At 43.6% G+C, this 7412-nt stretch overlaps 1 long non-coding RNA gene across 2 annotated transcripts; it reads left to right on the top strand.

Annotated features, from left to right (window-relative positions):
• Positions 1 to 945: 945 nt before the first annotated feature.
• LOC111092037 lies at positions 946 to 6897 on the top strand. 2 transcript variants are annotated; one of them, XR_005353268.1, is made up of 5 exons: positions 946 to 1221; positions 1938 to 2095; positions 2173 to 2302; positions 3408 to 3457; positions 5260 to 6897. It is a non-coding gene; the product is annotated as an uncharacterized LOC111092037 (long non-coding RNA). The 2 variants fall into 2 exon arrangements; XR_005353267.1 differs by lacking the exon at positions 3408 to 3457.
• The last annotated feature ends 515 nt before the right edge of the window (positions 6898 to 7412 follow it).

Genomic DNA, 7412 nt, shown 5'->3' with positions numbered 1-7412 from the left:
GATGAGACCCCCACACCAGCCACCCACTGGACAGCAGGTGTTAGTCACCTACAGGCAGTGCCGGGGACGGCTGCACCCAGCTGCATGGTGACTGCAGAGCTATACTGTGGCCGGAGGACCCAGGGCTCGTGTGATGGCACAGAGTGGGGGGGCTGACCCCAGTTGAGCGGGGGACCGGCTCTGGGCACTGGGATCCTGGTGCTCACACCCCAGGCTCACAGACATCGGGCAGCACACAGATCCAAGGGTGCCAGGCAGGAGGCCCAGTGCCCACCCCGCGTGATGTGGGCGGCAGCACCTGCCCCGGTCTGCTGTAACGTGTGTGTGCACCCGTCCCCCCAGGCAGGTTCAGAAGGGGGCCTGATGTGGTCCTGGGAACTGCGTATTCATAATATTTGTCCATGTACGTAAAGAGACGAAACCCAGGATGTCCAAAGTTTCCAAGGGAACCCTGGCCGCTGCCCTGACTCCTGGGTATTCAAGACCATTATTCCAAGACGGCAGGGAGGATGCCTGGAGCCCCTGTCCTCCCAGAGCCTGAGTTCATGTGCCAAGCATGTATTTTGATCACAACTCTGAACCTGGACAGACGTTGCAGCGTCCTCTGTGCCCTCACACCTCATAAGCAACGTTTCCATAAATACAGGCATGAGGGAATGCTCGACGGCACGCTGCTGCTTAAATTTCCTTTTTTAACCAAGTACATAGTTTAACTTCATACTTCCAATAATTTGCATCTAGCACTGGCATTGCCAGGACAAGGTCCTCCAGCACTTTGAACGCACGATAACCAGATTACTTTCCTACGTTTGGGCTGCTTTTGCTCAAACTACTCAGATTATGAAGACACGTGTGTATTCTATAGTAATTAATTCCCTGAATTTCTTTTTTTTTTTTTCAGATTTGTTTATTTGAGAGAGAGAGAGAGAGAGAGAGAGATTATCATGGAGGAGAGGGAGAAGTAGACTCCCCACTGAGCAGGGAGCCTGATGCGAGGCTCAATCCCGGGATCCTGAGATCATGATCTGAGCCGAAGGCCAACACTTCACCGATAGAGCCACCCAGTGGCCCCAATTTCCTGAATTTCTAAGACAGACTCTGTCGGAGAGACCAGCTGAAGGAACCCACTGCTGACCAGGGCGATGTCTCTTCTAAATGAGGACAATTGTGATTAACTCGGTGACCAGCCAGCGCCAGCCATGCTCCCACCGGTGAAAGCAGGTTAGTCTGATTTTCTTTTCTTTTTTCCTCTAGGTGTTTACATTTCTAATCATGGCAAAATTCAGATAGGCAGTTAGGCAGCCGTGTGGCCATAAACTGCAATGTGTTATGTTGCAGAAATGGAAGTGAACATAGCTCTAACTGCCCTGCTCTGGCTTGTGTGACCATCTTACTCCACCGACTTCTAGACACCGAGTCCAGGGGGCAGGGGGCATGATTCTGCCACCCAGAGCAGGTTCATCAGATGCATCCAAGTTTTGCACATACGTTTGAAGTGATCTGTCTCCCGCTGAAGCTGTCATCCTGTGGCATCAAGACTAGGAATCGCAACTATGCTTTGATCTTCTCCCAAAAGCAAGAGGATCAGAGCTGGAAGTTGGCAAAATTCAGGTGCGGGATGGAGGGTGTTGACTTCAGAACATATTTGTCATGAACATTGACATGTAAAGTTTCCTGTCTTCATAAAGTTTTGCTGAATCATATAGAGGAATATGCTAAATACAGCTTCCCTGGGAGCCAGAAAGCTAAAGCACCCAGTTATTTGTGTATTTAGGGCTTGTTCTAGGTCTTGTGTGTTCAGTGGTAAGTACGAGGCCACTAAGAGATTGTGAGTCTCCTCTGAAACCTTTCTAATTCTTAAGAATCATTTCAAATTTACTTTGTAGTGCTTTGGGGGCATCAGGTGTTTTAACTTTTCCCAAATCGTGTTTCTGCAGCCCTTTGAACAATATTGAAGATGTTTATTTCATGAGGATGTAGCAGAAGACAACAGTGTCTTTTAAACAGGTCATAGTCAGAGCCCTGGCCTGAGATTCATGGGACCCCAACAAACACTTCACATACAGACTCCAGAAAAGGCACAGTCAAGAAAAAGGTAAAACAGGACTCAGAAAGGAAGGTTTTATGTACCTTTCTTCTTTAACCACCTCTGAAATGTGCACCTGTATTAAGGGACTGCCATCTTCTGTTGCAAAGAATGGATTTGGGATCCTACAGCCTGCCGTGGAATCAAAACCTCCTGTTGACACAGAGGAGGACCCCACAGCGTCATTTCAAGTGGGTAATTTCTGGAAACCTCAAGGTAGGTGACAATTGGTCAGACGTGATGGTGTCAAATATCCACAAGGCACACGGTGGGTAATTAGCGAATGTTTGTTGAGCAAATAAATAAATGAGCACAGAAATATAAACTACAAATAACACAGATTTCTCTAATCTCTTATAAACTCCATCCTGAAGGGTTTCTCATTAGATGAGAAAATCAAGCCTGCGAGCCACCACGTGGGTACGCCAGGCTGCACACTTTTCAGAAATATGCCTTTTATCACCAGGTTGTCCCAGCTGCCAGCCCACATTTGTTTTCTTTTTCTTTCTTTCTTTCTTTCTTTCTTTCTTTCTTTCTTTCTTTCTTTCTTTCTTTCTTTCTTTCTTTCTTTCTTTCTTTTCTTTCTTTCTTTCTTTCTTTTCTTTCTTTCTTTCTTCTTTCTTTCTTTCTTTCTTTCTTTCTTTCTTTCTTTCTTTCTTTCCTTTCTTTCTTTCTTCTTTCTTTCTTTCCTTCTTTCGGCTTTTCTTGAGTTTTATGATGTTTTGCCTTAGAAGCTGGCGAGTGCCTCAGAACTCTTTAAACTGTGGATTAATCTGTCTCGGAGGGTGGAGATGGGGACAGGCTGCAAATAAGTCTTCAGTGACTCCTAGAAGCTGAGCCAGGAAGCTCTCTCCCAGACCATGCATACTCTTTGATTATGGATAAACCAAATGGCCTCCTTATTTCATTGGCCTCCTTTTCTCCTACAACGGTCTCTTTGTCAAAGTTTCAGAGGACTTACTATCTCTCCAGGGGTGCCTGGGGTACATCTAACTCAGCAGGTGCTACGTTTGTTAGATTAATGTCTCTCTACATGGATGTCAACATCTGTTGAGACTAATCATAAGTGGTGAAAAATCAACATAAAAGTGATAGGAGATAAATGGAAAAGTGGGACAAAATAACCAATAACATGGTTAATCCTAGTAAAAACTCCCACGGTGATATTCTCAAGTGTTTTCTGCTATATTCATTGTCATTGTGTGTATAAAGCCAGAAATAGAAAATGTGATTTCAAATGCCTCTTTCAGGGAAAAAATTGACTTTTTGGCTGTTCTTTTCTCTGCCATAAATTTTCATATTTTCTTGTGTCCCTGTAAAGATTTTTAGAAAATGGTTGAAAGGAGTTAAAGACCTTGTGGAAGAGAACAGGTACTTTTGATCTGGTACTGTTTGAGGTTGGGGGAATAGGGATGACTGCCTGATGGGGTCCTGCAATGAATACCTTTATTGTGTACTGAAAAATTAAATTTTGTACTGACTTGTGTGTGTCTGTGTGTGGGTGTGCTCCAACTAGGACCCTGTTCACACCAGCATCACTTCATTTTTGTTTTCTGTTGTGGGTTTGAATGCACACACATTTTCTCCAGCCTCTGCTCTTCACTTCATTACCCAATGGCGCAGGGCCGTGTGCATTGTGTGGACGTGCCCTTACCCAGCGAAGGAATGGGATTTGCCACTGTTGTTCCTACAGGGACCCGGATGGCGAGATATCCCAACATTTGTGACCATCCCACCACCTCGCAGGACTGGTTCTCACAAAGCAAGATGCATTTCACACAGTAGTTTAGAAAATGGTCCCAATTTGAATGGAGGGCAAAACTAGCATTCCCTGCCCCCAATGTTGTGTCCTTTCTATCCATCATTATTAATTAGTTTTGGTATGGTGACCAGAAGTTGTTCACACTTTTCTTATCCTTCTGCACAATTATCGAACATATAAATTCCACAGATACCCCCACCTCACCTCTGGGATCTTAAATTGTAGAAAAATTTGTGAAGTTCTCATGAAATCCAACTTATTAAACAACTCCCTGGCCCTCACAGCATTGCTCAGGACATCATTAAATAATATAAATAATAACTATCTTCATAGTTTCTCCTTCTGGAAAATGAAACCTAGGAGGCCATTGTCTTTCATTCCAACACCTGGAGTTGAGTCCAGGAGCCATTGGGTCTACACAGTGAGCCCTTCAAGACCAGTTTTAAACCAGCAAATGTCTCCCTGGATGTGATGTAGTTTGTTTTTTTTTTTTTTAAGATTGTATTTATTTATTTATTTATTTATTTATTTATTTATTTATTTATGAGAGATACAGACAGAAGCAGAGACATAGGCAGAGGGAGAAGTAGGCCCCCTGTGGGGAGCCTGATGCGGGACTCGATCCTAGGACCCTGGGGTCATGACCTGAGCCGAAGGCAGACACTTGACCACTGAGCCCCCAGGTGTCCCGGCCCTGATGTTTTTTATCAGCACTGTTTGTTTATTGTTATTGCATGCCTGCAATGCATCGTGTGCTTAATGAGCACACTGGTACACAACAGTGGTCCCCACTTAAACATCAGTCATGAGGAGGGCTGGGCGCTCTTCTGCCCTAGGCAGCTTTCTGTCTCCATCCACCCCTTGCACATGGGTCACTGCTACATTAGTCAACTTCAAGAAAAACTTTAGTGGTTCAAGGAACAGGGTACCCAAAGTAGCCACTCCTTTGGTCATCCTCCTGGTAAAATGTCAAATCTTCTTGACACACAAATTCAACTGAGAAGTTCAAAATAGAGCCTGAGTCATTTTCACCCAGGCCACTGGTCTTCAAAAAATTTGCTCAAATACCTCCATGAGGGGCGTCTGGGTGGCTCAGTTAGTTAAGGGTCCAACTCTTGGTTGTGGTTCAGGTCATGATCTTAGGGTCCTGAGATTGAGCCTCGCATGGGCTCTGCACTCAGTGGGGAGTCACCTTGGGATTCTCTCTCTCCCTTCCCTTCTGTCCCTCCACCACACACTCACATGCACATGTTCTCTCTCAAATAAATAAATCTTAAAAAAAGAAAATATTTTTAAGCCCATGTATCCCTCAAATTTTAATCTTGAATCCCAAATTTTTACACTCTTTTAAAATAGTTGCAAAAAAGTAATTTCTTTTCCTGACCCCAATATTTTTATGTATACTTCACAGCAGCCTCTCAGCTCCCCTTTGAACGTGGAAGTCTCTCTCTCCAGGGCACAGTCTTGCCATCCACACAGAATTTCCTGTGGCTCCTGTGCAAGGACAAGCATGAATATACTTTCCCGACACACCCTCCAAATTCGACAGAAATTACTCAAGCGTTGTCAAAGGCACAGTGATCTATGCCTTCTCTGAACAGATACCTCATGTTAATTCGGGCAATGACAATGATGGGTCTTCCATTTCTGTTTTGTGGCTTTAGAAAACAATTGATAGGAATCTGGAAAACTTTGATCCTTTCTTTTGCTCCCACCTGAGGAAATGACCCTGATAAAACATGTTTTTGTTTGTTTGTTTTTGTTTTTTTGTAGCATACAGGTGAGGGACACCCCTTCCACCTGGGTGATGCTCAATTGAGTAGATAAATGAAAAGTGATCACAACAAAGAAAAGTGGGAAAAAAAGGAGCTTGAAGTGACTCAGGGGATAGTCCACTCTGAGATAAGTGAAAAAATGTTAGTTGGTATTAAATGAAACTATTTTTTTAATAGAATTTCCAAGTCCTCCTATGGCAGTGAGAGAAAACAGAAGAATCAAAAGAAGCCTTTATTCAATGCTTGCTATATGTCAACCAATATGTTAAGTAATCTCATCCATCTCCACATAACCTGAAGAACCAGGTCCCTGTTTTATAGATTAAGACACTGAGAAAATTTGCCAAGACAAGTGGAAGGTCCATAATCTTAACATAATGATCTGCCACAAGCCCTTACTCTTCATCACAATCGTGTTATCATGATCCTTTAGATTTTATAATTTATTGTACTCACACAAGTCTTGATTCTCTAAAGCTACCAAAATTAGGGAGTGTTTCTTCATACATGGAGAGGAAAAAGTTTATTTTCAATCATTCACATGATACTAACATGTGTCCAAAAGATCTGGATCAATTGGGTGTGGATTTCTCCAGAAAACTCTTCCCAGATTGCCCACATATGGAAATTATCTCTCCGAGGTCAATCACAACTCTGAGTGTCTGGAATACAGACCGTTAGAACATTAATCACTGATGTAAATATCCTCTCTCACCTTCCTTCTGCACAGCTCATACTAACTTCCACTCAGAAAAACCTACTAAATTTAACAATTACAAAGAAATTCTCTTCCCCCTTTCCCTTTTTTGAGAAAGACATATGAGCATGAAAATCACTAAGCACAAAATATAAAGTTTCCTTGGAGATGAATTTGTTTTGAAGAAATGTAAACCTGGTTAGAACTTTAGGAAAATGTGTGTTATTTGATGTGTGACCTTGGCGCAAGTCAGCATGCTCTCAGGAGCAGAGTGTGCATCAGCATCGATGACTGATGGGACAGTAGGTGTGAATGTGGACAACATCTTAAGCAGGTGACCCCAGTGCAGAGCCACAGGATGGTTTCTGAGCAATTCAAAGAGCCAAAGGCACCTCCACACTGTGTCAGGATGGAAAAGCCACACCATTCCACTGTGGCCTCTGCTGGTCTCCACCCAGAACGCTATCATCACCACCACCAGCATGAGGATCTTTTTGCCTAGAAGCTTCTTCACTCAATTCAACAGTCTTTAAAATAGTAGCACAAGGAATTATAAAAATAAAAGCAGTTGATCTTATTGAGTGCTCAATATGTGTGAGGCCCTGGGCAGAAGTCACCATGGATCAGCTCATTCCCTCCTCTCAGGTACCTTCCAAGGGCCGTCCTGCTGCTTTAAGGACGTGAGACTGACACTGGGAGAGATCGAAGGAATTGCTTGGTGGGAAGAGGAGCCTGATGGCAAGCCAAGCCCCTATCAGCCACACCCTTGGAGCTGACATGAAAGCTCACCCCACTTTTGAAAATGGTTACTCTGTGTGAAAATTAAATTTGGTGGATGTAACATGACCATTTATCTCTGATGCCTCCTTAACCACTGCTCAAAGTTATAGTAAAGGCACAAAAATGGGAAAACAGTGCAAATGAGGACAGAGCAAATAGGAAAGGAGACGGCAGCACAGAGTTCATTGAACATGTGCACACTGGATAGTGTGCATGCATGTGTGTGTTGGACAGTGTGTGTGTGGTGGACAATGTGTGCATATATGTGTGTGCTGGACAGTATGTGCACATGTGTGTGTTCTGGACAGTGTG

Source organism: Canis lupus, chromosome 1 (genome assembly GCF_011100685.1).
Source record: "Canis lupus familiaris isolate Mischka breed German Shepherd chromosome 1, alternate assembly UU_Cfam_GSD_1.0, whole genome shotgun sequence".
Taxonomy (NCBI): Eukaryota; Metazoa; Chordata; class Mammalia; order Carnivora; family Canidae; genus Canis; species Canis lupus.
Note: the sequence above shows the minus strand (reverse complement) of the source record. Positions and strands in the feature narration are given on the sequence as shown.